General features: G+C 49.6%; 1 protein-coding gene across 10 annotated transcripts in view; it reads left to right on the top strand.

The window, feature by feature from the left end:
* Positions 1 to 3,553: 3,553 nt before the first annotated feature.
* The window catches only part of Mapt (microtubule associated protein tau), a 97,593-nt gene continuing 79,000 nt past the window's right edge, over positions 3,554 to 22,146 (top strand). For all 10 annotated transcript variants that reach the window (XM_052197241.1, XM_052197237.1, XM_052197235.1 and 7 more), the window contains exon 1: positions 3,554 to 3,678. The gene's annotated coding sequence lies outside the window, so the exon portion shown is untranslated. The remainder of the gene's footprint in view (positions 3,679 to 22,146) is intronic.

The following is a 22,146-nucleotide window of genomic DNA, read 5'->3' as shown; positions in this document are numbered from 1 at the left end:
TTTTCTGGGCCTGCATTAGTGAGCCATTAGCTACCCACAGTGATCAAATTATCCGGAATGAACACTCAACTCCACATCGCATACATTTAAAGGACAGATTTGCTTAAGACTCTCTCTAGCATTCATTACCACCATTTAGTGTAGGCAAACGTGACCATTCGGTATCAGGGGACTGCAGGGCCATTAGGTCCTTGACAGTTCTCAATCATACTCTATATTAGGAGTTCATAAGGATGAACTTAAATGTGCAGGAGTGTCACTTTGATGATTACTAATGACATATATTAAGAAGGTAAGGTGTAACAAAAGCATTGACCTTGAAAATGATGACATAAATACAATTTATCATTTAGCGAGTGCAATTTGTTACTGTATAAGACACACACACACACACACTTATTAAATTGCCATAGTCAGCTTTGTCAGGCTAACAATTGGCTCCCAAAGTCTTGATGGCTCCTGCAACGAATTTTAATATTTTGTTTATAGTGTATGTACTTTTAAAGAAGTAATTTTTTTTTTTTTTTGGTTTTTTGGATTTGGTTTTTTTGAGACAGGGTTTCTCTGTGTAGCCCTGGCTGTCCTGGAACTCACTCTGTAGACCAGGCTGGCCTCGAACTCAGAAATCCGCCTGCCTCTGCCTCCCAGAGTGCTGGGATTACGGGTGTGTGTCACCACCGCCCGGCAAAGAAGTTATTTTTTAAAAGAAAAATAAAAAGTGGGGCTGGAGAGATGGCTCAGTGGTTAAGAGCACTGACTGCTCTTCTTTAGGCCTTTTACCCCCGAATCTGGGCTGCAGGAGCAGCACCAGGCAGAATGTCTTCCTGGTAGTGAAAAGGAGAGTCAAAGAAACAAACTTGCAATGCCTTAAGTTTCTGTTTGGACATGTGTGCATCACATAACTGGTATCCAGCAAGGGTGTTCGATACCAACACAGGGAAAAGGCAGTTATTAGAGACAATAATAAAGTGCCAATCCTGAAAGATAGATACTAACTCTTCTCTCCTCTCCTCTGAAATAATTTGGCTAAGCTCCTTATACAGGCCAGAAATATCTGTTCTACTTGGGGTGAGCAGAGAAGGCTTTGGTGAAAATCTAAGCTTGAGTTTGAAGCCTAGGCAGGGTGTTCGTGGGCAGGACTGAGAGCAAGGACCTTGTAGACAAAGGGAAGCCCCCAGAGTACGAGGTGGAAAGGAGATGGAGTGGAGTGGTCTCGGTAGCTTCAGTCACAGAGTTGAGGATCCACAAAAGCAGAATGGCGGGAGTTCTCATCAAGGCGGGAGGACCGGATGCCGCCAGAGAGTCTAAGCGCACCTGTTGAAAGCTGAGCACAAGACTGCCACGATTGAAAGGATTATGTCTGAAAACTGATCTGACCAGGAGTATAGCTGGCCTGAGGGAGGGGGAACTGGGAGCAGGAAGACTGCTAAACTTCTAGATGTCCAGAGGTAGGAGTCGTGAAGCAGGGTGGTGGTTCTTGGAAGAATAGCAAAGCCAGATCTGGAACTTCAGGACCTGGGGCTAAAAGATTAGTCCCTGTGGCTGGAGAAGCTCAGCAGTTAAGAGCATTGACTACTTTTGCAGAGGTCCTGAGTTCAATTCTCAGCAACCTCATGGTGGCTCGCAACCATCTATAATGGGATCCCATGCCCTTTTCTGGTGGGTCTTGTATACACACAATAAATAAGTAATTTTTTAAAAGAAAAGTAAAAAAAAGAGGGTTGGAGAGATGGCCCAGCGGTTAAGAGCACCGATTGCTCTTCTGAAGGTCCTGAGTTCAAATCCCAGCAACCACAAGGTGGCTCACAACCATCTCTAAAGAGATCTAATGCCCTCTTCTGGGGTGTCTGAAGACAGCTACAGTGTACTTACATATAATAAATAAATAAATTTATTAATTTTTTAAAAAAGAAAGAAAAGTAAAGAAGAAATTAGCCCCATTTGCATCATTCCAGAATAATTCAGTAATTAAGCTCATATGGAAAAAAAGTTTGTGGTGCTAGAAATTGAACCCAAAGCCCCTCGCACATTAGTTCAAAATTCTATATTTTGAGTGTTCTCCTTATGTGTGTTTATGTATAATGTGCCTTAGGCTTGCCTGGTGCCCTGAGGTTCTGAAAAGGGTGTGGGACCTCCGGGATGTGGAGTTACCATTGTGAGCTATGATGTGGGTGCTGGGAAGCCTGGTCCTCTGCAAGTGAAGTGCTGAGCCGCCTGTCCAGTCTAGGGGTTGGTTTGTTGGTTGGTTCGTTTGTTTGGAGACCCACCTTCACCCTGTAATCCAATCCAGGCTGGCTTGGATTCTACTAAGTAGTCCAGGCTGCTTTTGAACTCATGTCCCAGCCTACCAGAATGCTGGGGTTACAGATGTGAGCCCACATTGGAGTTTGTAAAACAACAGCTGGGATAGCAGTGCACCCCTTTAATCTCAGCACTCCAGAGGCGGAGGCAGGCAGGCGGCTCACTGTGAGCCCTAAAACAGCCAGGGCAACATAGTGAGAACCTGCCTTGAAAAATAAAAAAAAGGGGGGGGCATGCAAATTAAAGCTTCAAGACAAGTTTTCTTCGACTCTCTGGCAAGCGGTAGGTGCTTGCCACTCTTCCTTGCATTTGAACAGGCTCCAGCTGTTCAAGGGAATTGAGCTTTGGGGAGGTAAGAAATGAAGCTAGAGCCACAGCCCACGCTTAGATGGCTGGAAAGAGAACTGAAGGCCGGTTTCAACCAGAAGCCTGACATCCAGCAGGTGGCCATCTCCAGCAGGCACCTTAAAAATTCAGCTCTCGAGCTGTACAAAGGTGTTTCAATAAACGAGATAAAAATAACTCTGTGAAACTGCCTTGCAGTGTGGTAAGCATCATTAGAACTTACCTATTTTAAGATTTTTCTTCCCTAGGGTCACAGTTAAGATACCTAATGGGTTTGAATGCTCCTTGATTTAAAAAAAAAAATTTTCCACGCAAACTGTAAAGTGTATTACGATCAACTTAATCTGTTTCAAGAGGATTTCTCAAGGAAACCATTCACTTTGGCCATTAACCAAAAAAGGTGGAAAGAAAGCAAACAGCTGCCCCTGGGAAAGGGCGCTCTAGCTGGAGGGCCACATTTTGGGAGACTCGAGCAGCCTGGAGCACTTAGGGTCCATGGTGCACCGCCTGGAGAGCCAGCGAAGGTGAACTGAAAAGCGGACGCTCTGGCTGGACCCCGCGGGGACCCAGGGAGGAGACCCCTGGACTAGACAAAGGCTGCAGCTCCGGGAGGCCGGGGTGCGCGTGCGCCGCGGAACGCGCGTGCGCGCGGCGGTCAGCACCGCGGCCCGAGGCGTGGCGGGACCCAGGAAGGGAAGCGCCGAGAGGGGCGAGCCGGGCGGTGCGGGGAGGGGGAGGGCCGTGGGGCGCTCGCGCGCGCCCCCTAGCGGCTTGAAGGGGAGGTGCCCGCACAGGCCTCACTGCCCGCCCCTCCCCTGGGGAGGTTCGCGCTCCCGTGGCTCGCGCCTGCGCTGCCCGCCGGCCTCGGGAACGCGCTCTCTCGGCCGCGCGCACTCGCAGTCTCCGCCACCCACCAGCTCCAGCACCAGCAGCAGCGCCGCCGCCGCCACCGCCCACCTTCTGCCGCCGCCGCCGCCGCCGCCGCCACAACCACCTTCTCCTCCGCTGTCCTCGCCTTCTGTCGATTATCAGGTAAGCGCTGCAGCTCTGAAATCCAGTCCCCTTCTGGCCCTGTGCGCCATCCTCCTGCCGCCCCTCGCCCCAGAGATGGATTTAGGGAGCTGGGCATCAGTCAGGCGCAAAGGCGGGGGTCTCTCTGCGCCCTCGGCGCTGGGGAGCTGAGAAGGAACGCGTGCAAGAGATGCACGCACGCGGGCGAATGCGTGTATCTATGAGTGCTGGGGTCCCCACCATCAGCTCTGCGCAAATGAGGGGGGCTGTGCCCGCAGGGTGGGGCGCGGATGACGGTGAACTAGGGAAGGGGTTGTTCTGTAATCTGGAGCTCAGCCTTTTGCCGCAATGGGCGTGGGTCTGTGTGTAGATGGGGGTCCAACGACGACCCCTGAAACCGAACCTGAAATCTGATTTCTTTGCCCCTGATTGCCATCAGCCCTAAGGAAGCTTTGAGTCGGGTTCTAGAAAAGATGACTGCCTTCATGCCTCTCCTCCACCTCCCTGATAGGGATTCTGACACGGCCTTCCTTCACTGGCCCTGATTTAAGGCGGTGGCCCGCCCCCTCCCCTTTTCCTCCTTCAGAAGCCGGCAGGGGACATTTGGGGGCTGGGAGGAATCGGGAGGATGGGGAGGGGTCCAGGCGCTGTCACTTTAGCCGCCCTTCCCCCTGCGCGCGCTTGGTACAGTGACAGGGGCAGCGCCGTGCCCGAGAGAAGGTAGTGCGCGGCTCCCAGTGTGGGAGCTCGAAGAGGCAGGGGTCACCTGGCCTCGCGGTGTCAGCGGGCTGGTTGGCAGCGGCTCCCCGCTCAAGGGCGCGCAGCGTCGCGGCCAGGCACAGACCCACGCGAGGGCTGCAGGTGCATTTCGGGGCGCGTTTCTTTCTCTGCGTTCTGCGCCGGGCTCCCGGCATGTGCGCTCTCTGCCGGAGGCGCGGACTGGCGTACAGGGCTCGCCCCTCACTGCGGCAGTGGGTGTGGACCTGGGTGGGCGAGGAGGGGGGAGTAGGATGTGTCTCCTCCTGCTGCCACCCCTCCTCCGGGTTTTTTCCCTCTCTGAACGCGAGGTGCCATCTTTTTGCGGCAAGTCACGTCTCTATCGTAGCATGCCAAGAGCTGTGGCCGGGTTTTGGAGGACCGGGCTTGGACCCATGTTAAGAAGCATAGGGTGATGAACACGGAAACCTTGGCGTTTTGCGTCTGCAGCCCTGCGCACTCGGGCGTTCACCTGAGGTCGTCTAGGGGAGCTCGCTGCTTTGTTCATCGTGTGATTTAGAATCTGCGCTCCCAGCCCTGTTTTTGGGGGGGGGTGGGCGGGGGAAGGCGGGGAGCTTTCATTCGACGAGGTTATTTGCCTACGCGCTCGGAGCAACTCCATCCTTTCACCGCCACTCATTTCAGAGCCTTTGTTGGATCTACAGATTTGCGGGGGCACGCATGGAACGGACGTGACCCTGTGCAGCCCTCTCCCCGATTCGGCCCAGAGCCACATGGGTGGGATTCGAGATAGACTCTGGTGTGCAGGAGTCCTAAGAGGAAGCACATCCCTCCCTACACCCAGGCCGTCCTGAGGCCCACACCCCACTAGTGTTTTACTGCCAGGGGAGCCAGCTAACCTGGGGAGATTCGGCAAGCTCGACTCCCCGTCCCTACCCTTACCCCTCCCCCGCACCACCACCTTTGAACCCTGTTGAACCTCCCGGTGGGAGAGTGTGAGGAAAGGGTATGAGATCCCCCCCTGGGATTCTGCGGCCACACCCATCCCTCCCAACCCGCGGAGAGGGGGTTAAGGGTTGCCATAGGAACCACACCAGCCAGAGGAGGAACCTCTGGGCGTTGCCCCCGCCCCTTACTCCGTGGAGATTCAGGACCCTGGGGTAGTCTGATAGTGCCGAAAGCCGCGAGGAAGGAACCCCTCATCTCCGTTCTCTTGGCACTGGCAACCATAGCCATCCAGAAAGATACCTCTAATGTACTTTATTATAAGCGCATTGACTTATATTATTTTATTAATATTATTTAAATGAGAGACTTTTATTTAAAAGTCCACATTTACAACAGTCCTTGAAACCAGAGAGGGATAGAAAGCTAACAGGTCCCAGCCTCCCCACCGTACAGTAAGCTCAGTCTTTGAGATATTCTGGATAATTCTACCGCTGAATACTGGTGCGGGCGAGCAGTTTTGCGATCGACGAGCTTCTTAAGGGCTGAACTGCCCACGTTGGCTGCTCCAATTGATGTGCGTTTCCGAGAATGTCTGGGCTGGAAGGGAGGTGGAACGCCCTCTCCCGGTCAAAATGCGGCCTGAGGCTGTGGCGTCGCGGCTGGGCCCGCCTGGCAGAAATTTCATGAGCATCTGTAAGATAGGTTCAAATACTACCCATCCCTCGCCACACGAAGGGCTGCTGGGAGCAGGATTCTTAATTTGGAAGAAGCCAGGCTCTTGGGGGTGGGCGCGGAAATGGGAAGCCCACAGTTCTGTAGGTGGGAAATTAGCGGGAGAGGGAGAACATTTCTCCCAGTGCAGAAACAAAGATCAGACCACGCGTCTTCGAACTCGCTTCCATTTTGCACTGTGTTGAAGGTCGAGTGAGGTACTTGTGCTGCGCTGGCCAAGGCCCGAATTGTTAAGGAAAGATCGTCCGGGCTGCTGCAAGATCCTTCTGCAGAGTTTGAAAGGCTCCATTTCTGCCTTGCTTTAACAAGCCAGCTTCAATCACCTCAAAAGCTAGAAGTTTGTGCTGAAGCCCGGCTGTGGAGCGCTGAGCCAGTCTGGGCTCATCCGAAAGGGCTCAAGAGCCCAGATCTCACCCACCACCCTCCGCGGTTGTGTGATCCCTTTTAGGTCCAAGAAGCCCTAGTCACCCTCTGGTGTTCAAGAAATTGTAATCCCAAGTCTTTTTTTCCGGCTGGTTAGCATTGGGTGGATGACAGGGTCAGGGACAAACTAACCAAGCCAAGTCCCCTGGGCTCCACAGGACTGCCCAAATTTTTCACGGTCCCTACCCCGCCCCTTCAACTGTCGGATCTCAGCAGAAAAAGAAGTATGGAGCCATCGTAGCTTATTACAATTCTGAGATTTGTATCCTGGGTTTGATGGTACTCCTTGTGTTTGCCACATAAGAATACTTGCCCACTAGCCATTTGCAAAGCCTCTCTAAACAAATGGCTATCCAGATGTGTGCTCATCCCGCGCCCAGCTGCCAGGCTGGCTGTAATGACTGCTGATCTATTCTGCACTGTTTGCCTCACTGGCAGATGTGTATAGATAGATAGTAACCTGGCTTGGCTTCAGGGTTCACCTTTGGGTGATTTGGATATTCCTTAGCTTGACTGGCTGGGTTTTTGTTTTTTTTTTTTTTTTTTTTTTGGTTTTTTTTTTTTTGTTGTTGTTTTGTTTTGTTTTGTTTAAGATGAATGACAGCCCACGGTGTTCCTCTCCGCCCCTGCACAGACCCTGTCTGCACAATTGCACGTTGGTGGAAGGGTGTGGCTTTTAAGTGGCTTCTAGTGTCAGGCTCTGTTCCCCAGAGAGGAACAAAGGAAACAGATAGTGCCCAGGAATTGCAAGAAGAGAACTTGGTTTGATTGAGGTAAGGTCAGACTTGTTCCTGTTGGGAAAATGAGCCCTCGTGCTAAGCAGGCCCTCTAGCTTACTTGTCCTTGGAGGGCTCAATGGGCCTGGGGATGTGACTGGACTGGGGTGGCCTTTGTGTAGACTGACCTTTCCTCCTCCCTTTTAAACATCAGCATGTGCAGTTCATTTGTTGGAGATGTTAAGGGCTTGTTTCATTCCGTCTCCCTTGAGCATGTATAAGGCTTTTGTGATTTCCTGGCTGTGTGTATGAACATGCATTTTTTTTCAATTGGATATATGAACCTTTCCCACTGTGTCTTTTTCTATATTTATTCATTTAAGCTCTTCCTTGGCCCCCTTTTGAAAAAGAATCACTTCAAAAGAATGTTTTTAAATACCTAATGTAAGGCTAGATATAGAATGGGTGTCTGGCCCATCATTGTTTGACAAATAAATGGATAAAATGGAGACACACAGGTAAGGAAGGCATTCAAGAGAACGTAGAGAGGGGTGCAAATTTAAGGTCACAGCATCTGGGAAGCTGGGGGACAAATCCAGTCTGTTTTGTCCATGTGTCCAGTCGGTGCCCACACAGCTGTCTTGTGGGCCTCAGGCCGCACAGCACCCGCAGGTGGCTCACCGGCCCCTTGTTGGGGGATGAAGAGCCCAGAGAGGGCTATCACACTCCACCAACCCACCGGTGGGGGGTGGCCATGTTCCTGCTGCAGGCAACTCAGATGGAGAGCCGCTGTAGAGACACTCATCTGATTACTCAGCACACAGGAGTTAGGGTACCTGGCCAGGCGAGAGGGGGGGAAGTCCCTGGCCCCTAAATGGGGCCTCATAAGGCTTGGGTCTCATAAGACTTGGTAGTCTTTTTCTGGAAATCATGGTCCTCAGTGGGGTTGCTGAAATGTCTGGAAAGTGGGGTATTCTGGGGGCATCTTGTGGGTAAAGGCTGCAAATGCTGTTAAATATTGCAGGACAGTTGCCAAATGTCACCAGCACTGGCACAGAAAAGCCAGTGTTTCTCTGGCACTTTTATCTCAATTATATCTAATGATTGTCCTCTAGGAGTGCTGCGAACTGCTGGAGATGACCTCATATAGTCCTCACAAGAATCTCACTGAATATCAGGACCTGTTACCCTCTGACACATAGGGAAACCAAAGCCCAGAGAGGTGTCATAACCAACTAAGGATACACAGCACAGGACACACAGCTAAACCCCATGAGATTTAATAGAGCTTTGTGGGCTAGCCTGGGAACCTAGTCAGGAACTGGGAACCCAGTTCTTTTGCAAGAGTCTGACTGGATCAGCAACTGGAATAAGTTACAGAGGTGTGGATTTGAGTCCTTGGTGCCTGATTTGAACATCTGGAACAAAGGATTTCCCTCTACCTTGGTACTCTGCTTATGAAACAGAGAGCAAATCTTTCCCAGAAACCTTAACCCCCACCTGACTGATGGATTCTCCACTCATCTGTTGTGTGAAGGGCCAGCCAGGTTTAGCTGGCTCAAACACAACTGTTAATTTAGATTGGGGGATCAAGGGCAGGGAAAATGGGTCAGTTGTTAAAATGCCTGTCCCCCAGCATGAGGACCTTCCTGAGTTTAGATCTCTAGCATTTACAGAAAAGCTGAGTCCTGCTGTATACATCTATTAAACCAGTGCTGGGCAGGGAGGTGGAAACAGGTGGGTCCCTGAAACTCACTATCCAGGAGGCTTAGCCAAATTCACAACCTCTGGGTCACTGAGAAACTTTGTCTCTAAAAATAAAGTATAAAGTTGTACAGGAAGACATCAAATGTCAACCTACATACAAATATGTATATACCACACACAGGGGGAGGGAGAGGGAGTCAGATTGGAAGATCAGTTGGATTCAGCTGTGGCTGGGGTGAAATCACTGAGGTTTAGGGGGTGTCAGGTTCTGTCTTAGATTCTGTCCCCCCCATAGCTTGAGCATTGGCACCCAGCCCCGGAATCGTGGACGTACGTGGAGTTGTGAGCACAAGAAGCCCTCATCGAAAGCATCCCAAGTCTCTGTGGGCACCGTGGGCCCTGGAGGCTGTGCTTACTGCCTGGCCAGACTCCAAAGTACATTTGCATTATTTCTGTGCCACAGTGCCACTGAGATTGCTTCAGCCATGGGCTCACCACTACTGTCCGTGAGAGAGGAGAGGCAGCCGAGGTGGGCAGGCCTCCCTCCTAGCCCGCCAGCGCCAGGGATGGGGGGACACACATACCGTCACACTTGCTTCACTACTGTCACCTTGCCAAAGCAGTTGCCGGCCAATAATTCCTTCCCTGTCTCCTCCACTTGCTAGACTTCTGCCTCTAGGACTCCCAGGGAGCATGGGGCATGGGAGGCAGTGTTGAGGTCACCCCAGCCGGCTGTGGCATCTCAGATTGTTCTCTAGGTGTGTGGATAGATTGGGCTTCTGTAAAAACAAAGCCTCAAGGGACTTGCAAGCTGGTATCTTAACCTTTTACCCTGTGCTCATGTGCCAGCTAAAGAAGCCTCCTCACTAGGAGCCAAGGCCAAGGTCATACTAGAGCAATTTTTAATCGTTTTTAGGAATCGTTTTCAGTTTTCTTTAATTAATTTATTCGTGTATGTACATGCACACGTGTGTATAGGTGAGTACGTAAGGGTGCCCTCAGGGGTCAAAAAGGAGCACCAGATCTGACCTCCTGGAAGTAAAGTTACAGGTGGTTATGAGCCATGGGTGTGAGGACCAGACCTGAGTCTTCTTCAAGAGCAGTACATGGTCCTAACCACTTATCCATCTCTCCAGTCCCTTGGACCTTTAAAATACATGATATATGTCAGGCGGAGGCCAGAAAACAAAGCATCAGGTTGTCTATACATTGCCGTCCACTTTTTTATTTATGTATTTATTTGTTTGTTTATTAAAATTTTATTTTAAGCCGGGTGGTGGTGGCGCATGCCTGTAATCCCAGCACTCTGGGAGGCAGAGGCAGGCAAATTTCTGAGTTCGAGGCCAACCTGGTGTACAGAGTGAGTTCCAGGACAGCCAGGGCTATGCAGAGAAACCCTGTCTCGAAAAAAACCAAATTCAAAAACCAAAAAAAAATTATTTTATGTGTGTGGGTGTCTTCACTGAGCTACGCAATAGAAAACCCCAGGAAATGTGTCTCTTACCTGAGTAACTGGGGAAGTGTTGTAAGTGCCTAGAGAACAGGTGCCCAGCACAGAGGGGGTTTAGAGTCCTTGGGTGCCAGTCCCAGCTTCCCTTCCCTATGGTGAGGCTTAACTAATTGGTAGGCTTTTTTATTTTTAATATATTCATCTGTGGCCTAGGGTGTAACAGAGCCTACCCAGAAGGCTGCCTAGAAGTTTAAATGAGGAAATGTGGTACTCACCATGTCCTGGCGTGTGACTGGTCAGTAAATGGCATCATTACCCAGTATCCTTTAGATGGACACTTGTGATAACATATGGAAGCATTTTGGGTCCCTGGTGTTGGAATACACTGCAGCAGATAAATCACACCAAGTAGGAACCAAGCCCAGATCCTCTGGAACCAGGCATTGTTGTTGGGGCGGAAGTGGATCTCCAAGATCACACACACCCATGTTTTAAGCGTACACAGGGAACTCTTGCGCAGCAAGCACGGAGACTTATCTGTTGTCCTGCTTCTTCCTGCTTCCTTCCTGAAACCTGCATCATGCCAGGATTAGACTGCAAATGCTTCCCTACACACCCGCTGGCTCCCCCTCCCTCCGCCCTTCCCTCCCTCCCTCCCTCCCTCCATCATGGAAAGGGTGACCTGGCTCAGTGTTAGGGCCATTGAATCAAAGTGACTGCTGGTGACTGAGAATGTAATGACAGTATCGGAAGGCAGTGCCTGCGGTGAGATTGCAAAGTGGCTCCCATTCTGCAGAAGTCGGCAGCCCGGTGAGTGGCCTTCGTGGCTGACAGTGTCAAGAGAGACTAATGTTAAGTAATCCACACTCCTGAGAAATGAAGCCTGGGAATTTTAAGCGCCCAATAAACAGAGCAGTGTGTGATCCAACGTAGCAAGCTTGGTGGAACCAAGGCCCAGGTCATCACAGAGCAGGGTTTAATCATTTTTAGGAATTGTTTTCAGCTTTATTTATTTATTTGTTCTTGTATGCAGGTGCACATGTGTGCACAGGCGAGTATGTAAGGGTGCCCTAAGAGGCCAAAAGAGCATCAGGTCTGACTTCTTGGAGCTGGAGTTACAGGTGCTTATGAGGCATGGATGTGAGTGCTGGGGACCAGACCTGAGTCTTCTTGAAGAAGACTCAGGTCTTAACCACTTATCCATCTTTCCAGCCCCTTGAGCCTTTAAAATACATATATACATATGTATTTTATATACCTATAAACATATATGCATATATTATATATACATATACATGTATATACACACATATACATATATATATATATATTTTAAAGACCAAACCTCAATACTTTCTTTAATGTGTGTGTATATGTGTGTATGTGTGTGTGTGCATGCATGCCATAGTTTACATGTGAAGTTCACAGAATAATTTGTGAGGGTCTGTTCTCTCCTTCCAATGTCTGGGTCCCAGAACAAACTCAGGCCATCAGGTTTGGGAACAAGCACTGTACTGTATATATATATGTATACAGTACATATATGTACACATATATGTATATATACACACACATATATGTATATATGTATATATATATATACATATAATTTATTTACTGTTGTATTAATTACTTAATCTCAATCAGGAGTTTCTACCTCACCTTAGATCATTCAGTTCCCAGATAAATGACATAAAACTTTTATGTTTATAATAAGCCTTAATCAGTCAGTACTACAGCTGGAGGTATCCACCTAAACTATTCATGTCTACTTCCCTAGCCATAGCCCTGAGTTCTGACCGGCCGTGTTCCATCTGGGCTGCTCTTAACTCCGATTGGCCAGCCCTTGTGGCCATGTTTTCCTGACTCTCCTACCCCATGGCATCTTTTCCTCTTTCCACCTTCTTTCTCTCTATGCCTCAGACCCCCAGCCTGGGAACCAAAACCCCACCTCTCTCTCTTCTGCCCAGCTACAGACTGTAGGCATCTTTCTTCACCAGTCGGGGATAACTTGTGAGGCAAGGCTACATAGCATCACTTGGGTCTATGTGAGATTCTCCTCCTCCCTAGGGGGCAACCAGGGCCAGTATTTAGAATTACAATACATAGCTACAGACCAAACCTCAACACTTAGTGTGTGTGTGTGTGTGTGTGTGTGTGTGTGTGCCATAGTTCACATGCAGAGTTTATAGAATAATTTGTGAGGGTCTGTTCTCTCCGTCCAACGTCTGGGTCCCAGAACACAAACTCAGGTCATCAGGTTTGAGAACAAGCATTGTACTTGTTTGGCCATCCCACTGGACTTACTTATACCTTTGGGAGGAAAAAGTCTTATTTGTGTGTGCACATATGTGCATGCTCCTGTGGTGTATGTATAATATGTGCATGTGTACATCAGGTAGAGGCCAGAAGACAAAACACCAGGTTGTCCATACATTGCCATCTACCTTATTGGTTTATTTATTAAAATTTTATTTTAATATTATTTTATTTTTTCTTATGTGCATGGGTGTTTGATTTACCTGTGAGTGTACACCATGTATATGCCTGGTGCCCACAGAGGCCAGAAGAGGCTGCTAGGTCCTCTAGGACTGGACTTAGAGGTGTTTGTGAGCTGCCATGTTGCTACTGGAAATCAAACATAGGTCCTCTGGAAGAGCAGCCAGTGCTCTTAACCACTGAGCCATCTCTCCAGCCCCCTATTAATTTTTGAGGCAACATCTCTCGTCGAATCCAGAGCTAAGCCACTGACTAGACTGGCTGATGCATGGGATCCCCATCCCTGTGTGAACTCACAGTGCTGCTGTCACAGATGAGCATCATTAGGGTTGAGTCCCTAGGGCTGGGGGGGGGGGGGGGACTTGGGAGGTAAAGTGCTTGCACATGACCATGAAGACCTGAGTTCAGACCCCCCAGCCCCCACATACAAGCCAGGAGAGGCAGTGTGGCTCCTCGTGCTTTCAAGACTCCCCCCAGCCTCTAGCTTGTATTTATATAAGAAATGTAACTGTTACAGCGAGATATAATAGCCTGGTGATGGTTCTAGTTACCTGATTAGTATAGCAAATAGGATACACAGAGAAGGCTTCAGAACAAGCCCAGAGGACCCTGAGCAGGAGCTGGGTTGTGGCAGGAGGTTGCCCTGGCTGCAGACAGGCCCTGTGGATCCCAGCCTTGAGGAGGTCTTTCATTTCTCCTGAAGAAGCACCTACCCTTTTGTGTGACATTAAAGGCAGGCATACTTCTGCCTGACCATCTTTTGCCTATCTATAAGGCCCCCAGAATACACATCAGACACAACTTTAAACTCCTCTTAGGAAAAAAAGTTTTATTCAAGGTCTAACAATAGAAAGTTTGAAATCCACAAGAAGTGGATCTGTAGTCACTGATGATGGTACTTCCCCTGTGGCCCTTCCACTCCCTGGCATCAAGGAGAAGAGGGACATCCGTGATCTCTGGTCCCTGATCCTCCTCCTCCTTCCAGTCTGTGGCTTGGTGTGGTTTTCCTAGGAAGAGTGGATGATACTGTCCTGGTACCTACACCACAGCTGTGACACAGAAGATCCAGGGATGTACTTTGATCTTGATGTCTTCCTCCCCAGGACACCAAGGGTGTTAGAAAACCTCTGTGTCCATAACAGCCTGTCACACAGTCTGCAGCCAGCATAAGATGATAAGCAGGGAATGCTGGGAAGACTCACAGAAGGCTGCCTTCTCCAGGACAGCTCTTCCATCAGAAGGCTTCAAAGTATATGTAAAATTGAAGGAGGCTTACCAAACAGAAACAAACGAAGCAAAACAAACTAACAAAAACTCTCAAAATTGTTCTCTGTCAAATCTAGCCCTGCCGTTCATTTACATGGCAATTCAGGAGGGGTGTGTGTGTGTGTGTGTGTGTGTGTGTGTGTGTATGCTCGCGCACATCTGTCTGTCTGTCTGTCTGTGTCTGTGTGTCTGAGTATCTGTGTGTGTGCATGTGTGTGTGTGTGTGTGTGTCTGGGTATGTGTCTGTCTGTCACACACCCCAGCCCATCCAGTATTAGTGTTACAGACATCAGCCTCAATGCTGGTTTTTATGTGGGCACTAGGGATCGGAACTTCGCTGTCCATGTATGTGTGGCAGGCACTTTAGCCACTGAGCCACCCCGCTGAGGCTCAGGAACAAATGTTCCCCAAATTATTTTTGTCTTATCTTATCCTTCCCCAATGGCCTTACCTCACAAAAGTGGTTTGCTGATGAACAATAATCTGAGACCAGTCCTAAGAGAAGGCTTCGACTTAAAAACTGTCTTTGGTTACATAGCCATAACTGTGAATATTGACTACTGTATGTCTGAGATTTTTATGTTGAGCTTGCTGAAAACCTGGTCACTTTTTAACTTTGATAGTGGCAGTGCATCAGAATTTAAGTACATTTATGTTAATTGTCAGAGGAAAAGTTAGCAATGTGAGACAGAGTAACCAGCAGATGCCTCTAGGGCCTGATGAAAAACCACAGTGTGGACTAATAGGAGCAGGTCTCTCCCAGAGCTGCCCATTGCCTGGAAGACGAAGACAGCTTTTGGAGGTGTCGCCAGCCTACTTCCTGCCTAGTCTTTTTCCAGGAGAACACAGGAAATACTACATGGCCTCAGTCTGCTGTGACTGCTCTGGTTCAGGCTCTGCCCCGCCCCTACATAGCCCGTTCAGGAGGATGGACTTTGAAAAAGAAAATAAAAATCCCTAAATCCGCTTAAACATGGAAAGATCTTCACACTCTCCCCAGGACCTTCTTTAAGCTGGTTGAATATTCTCCTCCAATAAGCCTCTTGGGAATGATATGCCTCCCAGGTGGCTCAGTGCTGGGGTAAGCTCCTCCTCCTGGCTCCAAAGTCTGTCCCTCCCTCCTCCCTCCGTCCCTCCTCCCTTCTCCTTCCCTCCTCCCTCCCTCGCAGCTGTGCCTGAGAAAAGGCTAGTCAAGGCTACACTGTTCCCTGCAGAGTGTTAATAAGCGCTGAGTACATTCAAATACATACCTTGCCTTTTGGTATCATAAAATATTATAAACAATCACAAGCCAGCGCTTAATGATTAAGATAGAGAATTTCTAACATTTCTTTTGATAAGCAGGATTTGGGACTGTAAATTGACAGTCAGGACCAAGGCTGAGAATAAGTTTTAAGACTTAATCCATCATAGCCACGCCTGTAATCCCAGCACTCTGGGAGGCCAAGGCAGATTTGGATTTCTGAGTTCGAGGCCATCCTGGTCCACAGAGTGAGTTTCAGGACAGCCAGGGCTACACAGAGAAACCCTGTCTCGAAAAAACCAAATCCAAAAAACCAAAAAACCAAGACTTAACCCATCATTTGTCACTGACAAGACTGAACTGCAGGCGCCAGGGAGCTGCTTGCAGTGTGGCCTTGGTCATCACCTACTGCTGCATCCTGAATTTAAATGCCAGTTTCCCTCTGGCTAATAAGAGATTTTTGGCAAAGATGGAGAATTCCTGGACCTCTGTCCTTCATCTGCAAAATGTGAATGATACTGTCTCCCCTTGGAATGGAGCAGGCAGTAAGACCTCAGCCTCGATTCCGCTGGCTAGCCACAGAACTGGAATGAAACAGTTCATGAGAAATCCTTGGGGTAGCTCAGAAGTCAGTGCCCAGGGAGGGGCTGTCCCCTGGGAACCGCTACAGCTCCCTGATCAGAGGTCCCTAGTGGGCTGAGTGCAGCCTGAAATGTCACAGCTGCTGTCACCTTGTTCCTGTTTCTAGCCAGCCGTAGGCAGCTGGTCCTCTGTGGTGAACACTAGGTCAGCCGGGCCCATGCCCAGAAGGATGAACAGGCAGCCACAGTCCAGTCTGTCACCAATTTAGAGAGGAGACCCCCCAAGTCAGGGTGCAGAACAGTGGGTGGGGTGACCTCAAGTGATTTCTAGACCTCTCCGGAAAGGAGCTGGGACTTCCTCTTGGTCCCAAGTTGTGACCCTTGAATGGAATTTCCTGGCAGCGTGCCCAATTTTTATGGGATTTTCTGAGTCTTCCTAATTGGTACAAACTTGACACAGAGCCTTACATTCTAAATTTTCCCAGGGTGGATTCTCCCTGTCAGTCCACGGTAGCATCTGACAGAAATCCACCAAGGAGAGAGCGAATTAGAGCCAGATCTCGACTCTGAGACCATGACACTTTTGTGGCTCATTAACTGCGTGACTTTAATTGAGCCGCAGCTGGGCTGAAGGTCATTGGCTTAGCCCTGTGACTGGAAGTTTTCTCTGTCCTCGTCCCCCCCCCCTCACCCCACCCCACCCCACCCCCCACCCCCCGCCCCCAGCACTGGGGATTGAACTCAGAGCTTCATGTGTTCTATCTCAAAGCTGCATCTGCTGCCTGAATGGAAGGTTTCTGAAGAACGGAGCTGGTGGGAAATCCATAGGTCCAGTGTGTAACCCCATCCTGCCAGGGGCATTGGCTGTACCTCAGTGGGCTTCACTGCCCCTAGACGCTTACCGTCTGGTCCTTCCCACTTGGGCTGTGAAACCTTCCATCCTCCTGTCCCCTGAGTGGTGATCTGCAGTCTTAAGCAGTCCCTCCACACCCTGGAGCCCACCCAGCTTTGTCTCTCCAGCTCTACTTTTGCTGACTCCAAAATGAGTTTAGTCCTCGCCCTGGCATCATTATAGAAACAGTTACAATCCCTAGAGTGAGTTCTAAAGTGATGCCCACTGCAGTTTGTGTGCCATTGCCAAACGCTCCCCAGAACACCATGCTGTCTGCCATGCCCGTGTCTGCCCACAAATCCTGGTCATGTTCTGTCACCTGCTAAGCCAAGCCTGCCCTCATGCCCCACGCAGACCCTGGATTCCGTACTTCCTGCTGCCAGCCAGCTGCCATATCCCCTTCCTGGTTGGCACCCACTTACTTTCCCCATCCTCCATGGCACTGGGCAGGTGGTACCCTCCTCACCAGTATAGACTCTGCAGTCTCTGTCCCCTCTGAGCTGTCCCACCCATGCACCCTAGATCCAGGAGAGGAGCCACACACACACACTTCCTCTCCCATGCATCCCCCCTGGAGTAGCTTATGTCTGGCTGCTGCCCTCTTGCCTTGCTTTGTGTATAATTCCTGTGTCCCCCGGGGTTATCGTCCTCTGGGAGTAGAGACTGTGCATTGCAGGGCACCCCGCTCCCCTGGGGCATGTGCAGTCACCCAACTAGCACTCAGAGCTGGCTCAGAATGTTGTGGGTTTGTTTGGGTTTTTGTTTTGGAGCCTAGACTGGCCTGAATCTCATTGGATAGTCCAAGTGGACGTTAAACTCAAGGCAAACCTCCTGTCTCAGCCTCCTAGGTACTGGATTACAGGATGTGCCTGCTGGCACACTCTGGGTGAACTCGGCTGTGTGTTTGTAGACTGTGCAGGCTGTGCTGGGGGAGCCTGACCTGTTTAAAGAAGACGAGCCTTTCCCTGCTGGTCCACAGTCCCACTGCTCCGAACACCTAAAAATAAAAATCACATTTTCTGTGAGATACTTGATTGCTGTCTGTTCTACTTCAAACCAGTCAATCAACCAGTCTCTCCAGTGATCCAGATCCACTTATCAGTACGAAGACTCACAGAACACGGCAATTACTAGTTGCATTTATTTTGCAGTGGTGGCGCACACCTTTAGTCCCAGCACTTGGGAGGCAGAGGCAGGCAGATTTCTGAGTTCGAGGCCAGCCTGGTCTACAGAGTGAGTTCCAGGACAGCCAGGGCTACACAGAGAAACTCTGTCTCAAAAAACCAAAACAAACAAACAAACAAACAAAAAACTGTGCCTTTGTCCTCATTTTCCCACAAGGCTGGGTCATTTTGCAGAGGAGCAAAGAAATTTGGGGGCTTTGGCAGATGGTGTCTTGAACCCAGGTGTACTCCATGTCAAAGCCCTTGGGGCCTCGTCCACAGGGCTCCATGCTCTCTGCCAGCCCCCTGGGGAGCCAGAGGACCTGTCTGTAGCGGTAAGATTCTGGGAAGCAGGCCCGCATGAATGGCTCACTTGTAACATGAGCCTGAAGAAATTATTTTAACCTGAAAGCAAGCCTCTAAACCAGGCTGCTGCTTCATGGGGCCCATGACGGCAAAAACCAGATTTAGCATCACGGACAGGTCCACCCTGAACAAACTCCACTCTCTTAAAATCTTCCAGCTCACAGGAAGCACGAGAAAACATTCACACCCACCACAGTGCTAGGAGGTTCCCAATGATCAGAGGCTCGGAGGTGAGCATGTAAATAAACTCAGGGAAGAGCCAGCCAGGGTCTTCATGGGGGAGAGTTAGTTAAAGGGGGCAGTTTCCCCGGATGACACAAAGGCATCCTTTGCTGCTGGGAAAAAGGGTGGGTTGATGGGGCAGAAGGAGACTCTGTGGTCCCTCTCTTTCAAAGGTCCTGAGTTCAATTCCCAGCAACCACATGGTGAGGAATGGGATCTGATGCCCTCTTCTGGCATGCAGGTGCACATGCAGATAGAGCACTCATATACATCAAATAAATAAAAATTTTAAAAAAGGTACCAACCAAAAGCGGACAGTCCCACTTAGTGAGTCCTGTGGAGCTGAGAGTCAGTGTCTGTGACAGCCCAAGTGTGTGTGGCAGCAGGTGCAAGGGCGTCTGTCTCCGTGGTCCACTAGATAACCCACAAACTTGTCAAAGGTCTTCACGGCAACTCCAACAGTGAGGTCCCACTTGCGAGTAGGACAAACCCTGCTCCCCAGTGGGTCCCAAACTTCCAAAAAGCACTTGAGAAAAACCTTTCTGGATTTGCTAGAATTGGTGTAATTTGGATGAATTTAGAGAAGATGAGTCGTTTCAAGTTGTGGGTGTTTGAGATCAGTGAGTGACATGGGTCCCCTAAAGCAGGCACAGGAGTCGGGCACGGTGGTGCACGCCTTTAATCCCAGCGCTCAGGAGGCAGAGGCAAGCAGAGCTCTCTGAGTTCAAAGCTAGCCAGAGCAACCTAGAGAGAACCTGTCTCAAAAACAAAAGCGAGGCTCACAAGGAGTGGGCCGAGCCTGCGGGGCTCCGGAGAAGACACCCAAAGAGGAAAGAGCCACATCTTATGTAGCACAGTTTTAGTTTTTACTTTAAAGGAGAAAGCAAACTGTTTCTTTACTTATCGTATGGTACAAACTCACAGACCTGATCGATCCAGCCAGCCAGGCAGGCAGGCAGGCAGGAACCATTTCATAACATAAGATGTGTTTGGGCGTAGGTGTAATTTGTAGGTGCAGTGTTCCCATACTGTTATAATGGGGGATAAGTGAGAAAAATCCCACCGTCCAGGCAGCCCCATGGAGCTGTTGAGGAGTGGGCGGAGCCTGCGGGGCTCCAAGGGCTGCCCTGGGAAGCACGTGACTGCTGGGGCTGGGGTGGTCCAAGGAAGCTGAGGCCAAGACCCACGCTCACCCATGCACATCTCCAGAGATCCACAAGACAGGGGAAGAGGAAGGAACCACATCATCAGGTTAACAAAGCCAGTTAAGTAACTCATCTTCAGGTGCAAGTTATTTTTCCCCCTGAAACTAAAGTCTAAAAATAGGAAAAAGAACATGAAAATAATCGGTAAACTAATGAGTGTTTGTCTATTTCAAATCAAATTGATTTCTCCCCTTTCCCATTGCTGTACCGATTGTGTGTAATTCCAGTGATGGCATCTCATTCCACTGTTTTAAACCGCCCTGGGGACCAGGCTCCTTAGTTCACCCAGTATGTTGAAGGGAGTTTTCCCCCATGTGCCCCCAGCCTCTGGCATTCTGCAGGGCACAGAATGAGTGCTAGGCACCGTTGAGTGGATGAATAAATAGACAACGGATTCCTGACTGAATGTAGCATGAATTAGGGCGGTGCGCAGGGGAATGTGCAGAGACCTATGCACTCATCTCTACCTTCTGGAGAGGAGTTACTGTTCTGCATTTGGGTTTGGCATGCTAACAATAGAAATATGTGCACTCTGTGTGTGTGTGTGTGTGTGTGTGTGTGTGTTACAACCAATTTTTTTGTTTGTTTTTCAAGACTGGGTTTCTCTGTGTAGGTGCGGCTGTCCTAGAACTTGCTCTGTACACTGGACTTGGCTTCAGTTGTCTTTTTAGAAGTTACGTCAGGTGCCTTTAAGTTCCCCTGGACCCTGGAATATCATCATGAGCCACAAATCCCACTGCAGTGTCTGTGAACAGGGTCGGGTCTGCAGCATGGGTGACCGGAATTCCATCTGACTCCTAGAGTTTCATTTCCAGAGAGAGGTGTTAGAGTTGTCAAATTTGGGCTGGAGAGATGGCTCAGCATTTAGGAGCACTGGATGCTCTTCCAAAGGACCTGGGTTTCATTCCCAGCATCCACACAATGGCTTACCACTGCCTGTGTCTCAGAGAATACAATGCCTTCTGCTCACCTCCAAGGGCAGGGGGCATACACATGGTACACACAGGAACATGCAGGCAAGACACCTGTATATTAAATAAATAAATAAATAAATAAATATTTTTTTAAACAGCTGAAATTGGCAAAATGGAACCCAGGGTGTCCAAGAGCTAGAGAGATGACTCACTGGTTAAGAGATCTTCCTGTTATTCCAGAGGATCCGAGTTCAGTGCCCAACTCCCATAGCCTGTAACATCACCTCCAGGGGATTCCAAGAGGCTCTAGAGGCTCTTTTGACCTCTATGGGCCCCGCACCCCTACCTTCTCACACACATACACATAAATAAAACTACAATCTATGAAAAAACACACATGATGTCCAGTTGAATTTGGACAGCCAAAAAAAAAAATCTCATAGGAGTAAGAGGCCACAGAATGTCCCCTAAAGGTATTTGGTCCTAATCCTAAGAGCCTGTGACCTTATTTGCTAAAAGAGTCTTTGCAGCTGTGATTATATTAAGGGTCCTGTGATGAAGAGGGAATGCTGGATTACCCTGGTGCTCTTAGAACAGAAACCGGGGGAGGCAAGCTGTGGCTCAGTGGCAGGGCACTTGCCTGGCATGCGTGAGGTCCTAGGTTCAATCCCTGGGGGTGGGGAGCTGCACCAAGTACAGTGGGGCATGCAGTGTGGTGCCAGGGGCAAATTCAGTGTGATGTGCCCACTAGCTAAGGTAGCTGGTAGCACTGAAGAGGCAAGGGCAGCCTTTGCTCTCAGCCCTGGGGGGGAATACAGTCCCACTGACACCTTGATTGATTGATTAACTGATTGACTGATTGATTGATTGATTGATTGATTTTGAGACATAGTATCACTCTGTAACTCAGGCGGGTCTTAATCTGTATCCCAGCTGGCCTCAAACACGTGGCAATCTTCCTGCCTTAGCTTCTCAAGAATTGAGCTTACAGGCTTGTGCCAACATACCTAGCCTCTGCACTGTGCCTCTGTCACCTGAGCTGCCCCTGGGAAGTTCACAGCCTGTGGGGATCCCTAGCCTTTCAGTCATGGGTGGTGGAGCCCTACTGAATGAGAGCATAGCAACGGGGCCAGAAGACGCCAGAAGGTCCAGATTCCCAGAATAACCTTCAAGGAAAGTGGATCAAAATGCTTCCATCATTTCCTGTCACACCACTCACTGAAAAGCACTGGACTGGAGGCCACTGTTAAAGACTGACAGCCAAGTTTCTTGTATGAGGAGGAGGACTCCCTCCAAGCCAGCATCCAGGTGAGCACAACTTAGGAAAGGTTCCGTTCTATCTTTGTCTTCACACCTGGGCTGCTCCCCACACTCAGAGGATCCACAATTCTAGACCCATCCAGAATAGGCCATAGTTCCAAGGCCCCAGGATTGCCCTCCAATAC

The sequence above is a fragment of the Apodemus sylvaticus genome, chromosome 10, assembly GCF_947179515.1.
Source record: "Apodemus sylvaticus chromosome 10, mApoSyl1.1, whole genome shotgun sequence".
Classification (NCBI taxonomy): Eukaryota; Metazoa; Chordata; class Mammalia; order Rodentia; family Muridae; genus Apodemus; species Apodemus sylvaticus.
The sequence above is the reverse complement of the archived record's forward strand: the minus strand, read 5'-3'. Positions and strand labels throughout refer to the sequence as shown.